The sequence below is a fragment of the Microcaecilia unicolor genome, chromosome 1, assembly GCF_901765095.1.
Source record: "Microcaecilia unicolor chromosome 1, aMicUni1.1, whole genome shotgun sequence".
Lineage (NCBI taxonomy): Eukaryota > Metazoa > Chordata > Amphibia > Gymnophiona > Siphonopidae > Microcaecilia > Microcaecilia unicolor.
In genome coordinates this window covers 513028952-513036480 of record NC_044031.1, presented here as the reverse complement: position 1 = coordinate 513036480, position 7529 = coordinate 513028952, and positions in this window count along the sequence as shown.

Genomic DNA, 7529 nt, shown 5'->3' with positions numbered 1-7529 from the left:
CCCCTCTACCCAGCATGCTCCCCCATGGTCTGTCATCTTCCTCCTCTCTCCTGGGTCTTTCACCCATAGTCTGGCATCTCTCCTGTCCCCCTCCCCCTGGGGGTCCAGAACCTCTGCCCCTCCTTCCACCTCCTCCTATGGGTCCAGCATATCTTCCTCCCCCACTCACAAGTCCAGGAACTCTCCATCTTCTTCCCTAAGACCCCCCCCTTGAGTCCAAAACCTCTCCTTCTTCCCTCAACCCTCTGTGAGTCCAGCAAAATCACCCTTTTCTTCCCTCAGCCTTCCCCATGAGTCCACTACCACTCTCTCTTCTTACATTAACCCCCCCGTAAAACCAGCACTGCACCTTCTCCTTCCCTCAACCCTCATAACACTGCTCTTTTTTCCCCCTCAAGTCCCCCCTCAAGTCCAATGCTTCTCCTTCCCTCAATCCCCCCCAATGTCCAACACTGCTACTTCTCCTTCCCTCAACCTCCACAAGTCCAATGCTGCTCTCTCTTCTTCCTTCAACTCCCTCACACACAAGTCCAACACTGTTCCCTCTCCTTCCCTCACCCCTCCAGTCCAGAATGTCTTTCTCTTCTCCCTTCCCCTCCCCTCCTCGGTCCATCAAATCTGCATTGTGTGCCAGCCCCTGCAGGGTTAACAGTCTGCCTGGGCCAGTGCCAGATTTCCCTCTGACATAACTTCCTATGCATGCATGAGGGGATGCAACAGAGGGAAGGATCCAACACCGGCCGAAGTAGCCTGTTAATGTTGGGGCTGGCAGACAATTCAGGTTTAACAGATTGGAGGAGTTTGAGAGGAGAAAGGAGGAAGCGGGAAGTGGTGCTGGACTCAGTAGTGGTGGTGGGGGTTGAGGGAAAAAAAAGAGAGAGAGATGTGCTAGTCTGTACAGCAGGAGAGGAAAGAGGCATGCAACACACTTTATAAAAAACCCCTACTATGTGCTGGCCCCGTGACACACTGGTTGAGAACTGCTTCTATAGCAGCATGAAAAATTAGAAGGGGATAGGCATGTATGAACATAGGTGCCTCCCTCTCCTCCTTCCATATCCTGGATCCAGAGACATTGTTTTAACTGCAGTCTGAATTGGTTTCAAGTAGCAGAAGAGAAGGATGTGGCCTAAAGTGCTTGCCACTGCTTTCCTCCTCATGCTAGTTGACTCCACCCTGAGGCGGATTCCATGAGCTATGTAGGTAAGTTGTGAGATCAGCAGGATGACTGGCGATGAATGAGGTCAGGAGGAACTGCAGAGCAAAGGGGTGGGGAGTGAAAGAGGGGATAGAGATTGGGTAGGCTGTGTATTTGTAACTCGAGTCTCACTCAGGTTAGCTCCAGACCAGACCACAGAGGAACACTTCAGCTCCACAGCTTCTGCTCACTCTTAGGCCATGCGCACCCACTTTCTCCCTCTCTCCCTTGCAGGTAAACTGGGGTGGATGATGGTCCGGAATAACGGTTGGGGTCTTTGTGAGACACTTATCTGACTCCAGATCCTGCTCAACTCATCAGTCGAGAAACCACACAACACTCCAGGAGACTTAATAATAACTTGAACTTTATTTGGAACTCCAGCAAATAGCAACCTGTGCTTCAATGTTTTTTTCCAACACAGTCAATGAATTAAATACTAAGCCGTGTAAGTGTTAATGCATGCCCAATGCGCACCAAAATGGAGTTAACACCCGACTACTGCGTGGCTCCTGCGGTAATTTCATTTTTTGGCGTGCGTCCAATACGTGTATCTGAAAAATATTTTATTTTTGGGCGAGTGTAATGGACGCGCACCAAGTGGCATTTGGAGCGTGTAGGTCATTACCGCCCAGTTACCGCGTGAGTCTTTACTGCTAGGTCAATGGCTGGCGGTAAGGTCTCAAACCCAAAATAGATGCGCGGCTATTTTCATTTTGCTGTACGTCCATTTTCAGCAAAAATTTTAAAAAGGCCTTTTTTACAGGCGTGCTAAAAATATGGATCGACATGCACCCAAAACCCATGCCTACACTACCGCAAGTCATTTTTCAGCATGCCTTAGTAAAAGGACCCCCAAACGAGCTATCAAAAACGTTCTTGTAACAGATTTTTTTTTAAACAGGCGGAAATCCTAATAATAAAGTAGTGTGAAAATGAGAGTCCTCCCGAAAAGTTGGATAAGCAATTATTTGAGTAAAAAGAGAAGAGAAATTCCCATGTAGAATTTTAAATACAATACAAGCAGTTTCCACACGTGCATATAATAACATTGAAAATCAACACAACAGTGAATTTCAGAAAACAGCCAAATCCTTTTCTTTCATATAAATATAAATATAAAAATGAACATAGTAAATACATAAGAAATACTTCAAGAAAACATGGGAAAAGCACATAGGATTTCTAAAGGAGATGGAGGGATAAATAGTATGGTTGGGTAGACTGGATAGGCGATATGATTTTTATATGCTGTCATTTTCTGTGTTTCTGTGTAAATAAAAATTCTCTAACCAGTTTTCCCTTCACATACAGTTAAAAGCCAACATGGCTAAGCTCAGAAAACAAACATGACTTCAGCAGGGTTGCCCATCGACGGTTTAATATACCTGTCGTTAACCTAGGACATCTAGTCCGATAGGTTTCTGAAGGATTCTCTTCCTATATAAAAAATGCACAGTAGCGGATTGGCTTTTGCTAGTGTCATTTTTCTTGTTTTGTCCAAAGGTTTCCAATGCTCTAGGCAAATCTTCAGCCATGCACACTCCCCCATCCCCAGCATAGCCCAAGGCATACTGCTGCCTGAGACAAGGGATGATATGGTTCTCCCCCTTACCCAAGGGAACCCAAATGGAGGCCCCCCCTTAGAGATCTTATTGGGGAGTATGGAGAGAGGTCTTCCCAGAATGTTAGCCAGGTGGTTGCTCCAAGTAAAAGGTAGGCAACCTACATTTTACCCCTGTCTACCCGATCCACTCAGGATTTTATAGACCTCTATCATATCTATTTGGCCTTCCCTCATAGGGAAGTCATCCCCCCCCCCCTTTATCATTTTCGTCTCCCTTTTCTGTTCCTTTTCTAATTCTGCTATATCTTTTTTATAGATACAGTGACCAGAATTGTATGCAATATTCGAGGAGTGGTCACACCATGGAGCCATACAAAGGCATTGTAATGTTCTCAGTTTTGTTCTCCATTCCTTTCCAATAATTGCTAAAATTCTTTTTGCTTTCTTAGCTGCCACTACACACAGATCAGAGGGTTTCAATGTATCATCAACAATGACACCTAGATCCTTTTCCTGGGCAGTGACTCCTAATGTGGAACTTTTCATCATGTAGCTATAGTTTGGATTCCTCTTCCCTACATGCATCTCTTTGCACTTGCTCATATGAAATGTCATCTGTCATTTGGAATCCCAGTCTCGTAACTTGCAATTTTTCACAATCCTCTTGTGATTTAACAATTTTGAATTACTTTGTGTCATCAGCAAATTTGATCAACTCACTTGTTATTCCTGTTTCCAGATCACTTAACAATATGTTAAAAAGCAGCGGTCCTAGCACAGATTCCTGGGGAACCCCACTATTTACCTTCTATTTTTTAACTAGTTTTTAATTCACAACAGAACACTGTCTCCTATTCCATGACTTTTTAATTTTTTCACCTGTATTGTCTGGCCATTTTATTTTCTGGTCGCTGTATCTCAAAAGTGATATAGAGAAATTAGAAAAGTTTCAAAGAAGAGCAACCAAAATGATAAAGGTGATTGAACTCCTCCCATATGAGGAAAGGCTAAAGAGGTTAGGGCTCTTTCAGCTTGGAAAAGAGATAGCTGAGGAGGGATATGACTGAGGACTATAAAATCCTGAGTGGTGTAGACCAACAGGTAAAAGTGAATCCATTTTTCACTCTTTCAAAAAGTACAAAGACTAGGGTACACTCAATGAAATTACATGGAAATACTTTTATATTGAAATTTCTTTATTCAGTTTTCAAAACAACCAACAAGTAATGGGAAATTCAGTTGCAGACACACAATAAGGTTTAGTATGCAATATTTCCCAGCAACAGGAATTTAAAGAACACCTTCCCAAATCACCCCAAACTCTCACCCACCTACCCACCCGCCCATCCCTAAGAAATGTTCTCAAGGAATTTCAAAGTTATATTTCTAAGTCATTCAAGAATACAGAGCGAACTCTCACCATCAGAGTGTCTAAAAAGGAAGTCCACAGCCTCAGGAAGTGACGTTTAGTCGGTCGTCCCCTGGACTCCACTGAGAGATGCTCCATTTGTAGTAGTTTGTGCATATGACATCTCTATTGTGTTACAGTTGGCGTCTGTCTGGATCCATTGGAGTAAATCACAGGAACAAAGAGAGGCGTATTTTCAAAGCACTCAAAGTTACGTGGAGGGGCATTTTCGATATGATGTCTAAGTCCGACTTTGGACGTTTTGCAAAAACGTCCAAAATCTGCATAGGAAAGAAGGTCATTTTCAAAAAAGAAAAATGTCTATCCATTTTCGGAAAAAAAAACATCCAAGTGCAAAACGCACAAAATCAAGCCATTGGGATGTAGGAGGAGCCAGCATTTTTAGTAGAATGGTCCCCCTTGTTGGATTATTTGTAGTAAATAATTAGCAGATTTTAGTACACACAGCTTCAGCTTTAGAAATGTTAATTTCTTTCTTCATCTCTCTCTCATTCACCCCTGAATAATTCACTGCTGAGTCACTTTAAAGTTGAAGTAACAAAACATCTGTTTACTCACAGTTTGTAGTTAGATTATAATCAGACAGGCTTTTATATACATATTACTATACATTTGTATTATCAGCTCCTTCCATGTGCTTAGATGGTAATGGATGCTCACACCACCATAGATCCTCTCAGGTTAGGAGAGATCATGAGCTCCATGTGCTCCATGTGCTGCATGTGCTGCATCTGCTGTGTCTAACCCCCACAGGAAGTTACATAGCTGTGTGACCTCTCTAAGTAATTCACATCAGAGGTCACAGAGTAATCACAGAGAAATAATAGGTGACAGGCAATGCATGTAAAATACAATTACATTCCAACAAACCCCTTCTCATGCATAACTGTCATGCAATTATTTATTCATACAAAGTCCAAGCTTTATACGCAGATTCACAAAATGTTCTCTGGGTAACGGTTTGGTCATGATGTCAGCTGTCATCTCACTGGTGTGACAATAGTGTAGACTGATGACCCCTTCTTTCACCAACTCTCGCACGTTGTGGTATTTCGTTGCGATGTGCTTGGTGCGTGACTGAACCTTGTCATTCTGTGACAGTCGGATGCAGCTCTGATTATCTTCCATTATCTGGATTGGTCTCTTTTCAGCTATTCCGAAATCCAGCAAAAGTTTTTCAATCCACATCAGTTCTCTGCACGCTTCCGATACGGCCACGTATTCAGCTTCTGTAGAAGACAAACTCACAATACTTTGTTTATGACTGGCCCATGAAATTTGTACATTTCCATACATAAACACATATCCACTTGTGGATTTATAATCAGAATGATCCCCTGCCCAATCTGAATCACAGTAACATATTAGTTTTGGATTACTATTGGCTGAAATCTTTAATTTACAATCAATGGTACCCTTTAAATACCTTACCATCCTTTTAACTGCAGTCCAATCTGATTTGGTAGGTGAGCTGACCCTTCTGCTCAAAATTCCTACTGCATTTGCTATATCAGCCCTGTATGTGGTAGCTAGATATAAAAGCTTACCTATGGCTGATCTATATTGGATGTTATCTGGTAAAGGTTCTCTTACTGTTTCATCCTTCAGAAAATCAGTGATCATGGGAGTGCTTACAACTTGGGCATCTTGCATACCTAAACTTTCAATAAGCTCATTTATTTTCTGCTTCTGGCTTAGAAGATAAGAACCATCATTTTGTTTCTCAATTTCTATACCAAGATAGTATGACACATTACCAAGTTCTTTTATCTCAACATTGAGGTTTAAATATTTTACAATGTCCTTGTACTCTTGCTCACTTTTGCTTGCAATGAGCAGATCATCAACAAAAGCTAAAATGTATGCATATTGTCCATTTCTGCACCTAGTGTACAAACATTTATCTGCTTCACCTTGCTTAAATCCTAAATTTGTCAATATTTCATGCAATTTTTCATTCCAACATTTTTCACTTTGCTTTAATCCATAAAGACCTTTGTTTAATTTACACACTAGCTGTCTTTGTTTTGTATTTATGAAACCTGTTGGTTGTTCCATGTACAAGTCTTCAGTTATATCTCCGTGAAGAAATGCTGTTTTCACATCAATGTGGTTGACTTGCATGCCTTTTGAGACTGCAATGCTCAGAAGTGTTCTGATTGTCGTGTGTTTCACTACAGGTGCAAACACTTCATCAAAATCTTCTCCATATTTTTGAAGATATCCCTTTGCGACTAATCTGGCTTTATACCTTTCCACTTTTCCTTGTGCATTCCTATTTAACTTGAATACCCATTTGCATCCTATAGCTTTCTTGCCAGGAGGTAGTTTTGTAAGAATCCAAGTATTATTTTTATCCAATGCATCAATTTCTTCTTGTGCAGCTTTACGCCATTCAGCAGCTTCTTCTGCTGGCATTTTCTCAATCTCATCCCATGTTAAGGGCTCTTGAGCTTCTGCTGACTTTGTTAGGTAAGACAGTCTTGGGGGTGGAACACCTTTGTTTTCCCTGGATGAGCGTCTGACAACAGGTTGGTCCGACCTTTCCGCATCCTCTAAATCTGAGAGTTCTTCTCCAATTGATTCCCCTTCTCCAACTGTACTGTCTTCTTCAATGATCCTTTCTGTGTCTGCTTCCTCTGCCTGTTCCTCGTTAGATACAGATGAGTTGCTTTCAGACATCTGCCTTGGTATGGCATTTATATACACTGGCATGTCTATTATGGTTCTAGTTTCATATTCTGGATGATAAGGCTCATCTGGGATAATCCAGCCTTTATCAACCCTTTTGTTTTCATCAAAATATGTAACATGTCTTATGCCAACAATGCCAGTTTTCAGATTCAAAATTCTATATCCTTTGTGTCCTGGAGCATAGCCAACTAAAATGCCCCTTTCTGTTGTGGAATCTAGCTTATGCCTTCTTTGCTTTGGTTCATGAGCATATGCTGTACTTCCAAATGTTCTTATGTGTGACAGGTTTGGCTTCCTACCATGCCATGTCTCATGTGGTGTGCGCTCAGCGCCTTTAGTTGGCATTCTGTTTTGTAGGTACACTGCTGTGAGAATGGCTTCCCCCCATAGTCTTTTAGGGAGATTGCTATCTGACAGCATACATCTGGTCATTTCCACAAGTGACCTAAATTTTCTCTCTGCAACAGAATTTTGCTCTGGTGTATAAGCTACTGTTGTGATATGTTGAATGCCTTCTTGTTCTAGAAATGTGTGCATGCTTCGTGAAGTGAACTCACCACCATTGTCGGTCTGAAGAACCTTTGGTTTTCTTTCAAATTTATTGCTCACCATGGCTACGTATTTCTTCAGCATGTCTGTGA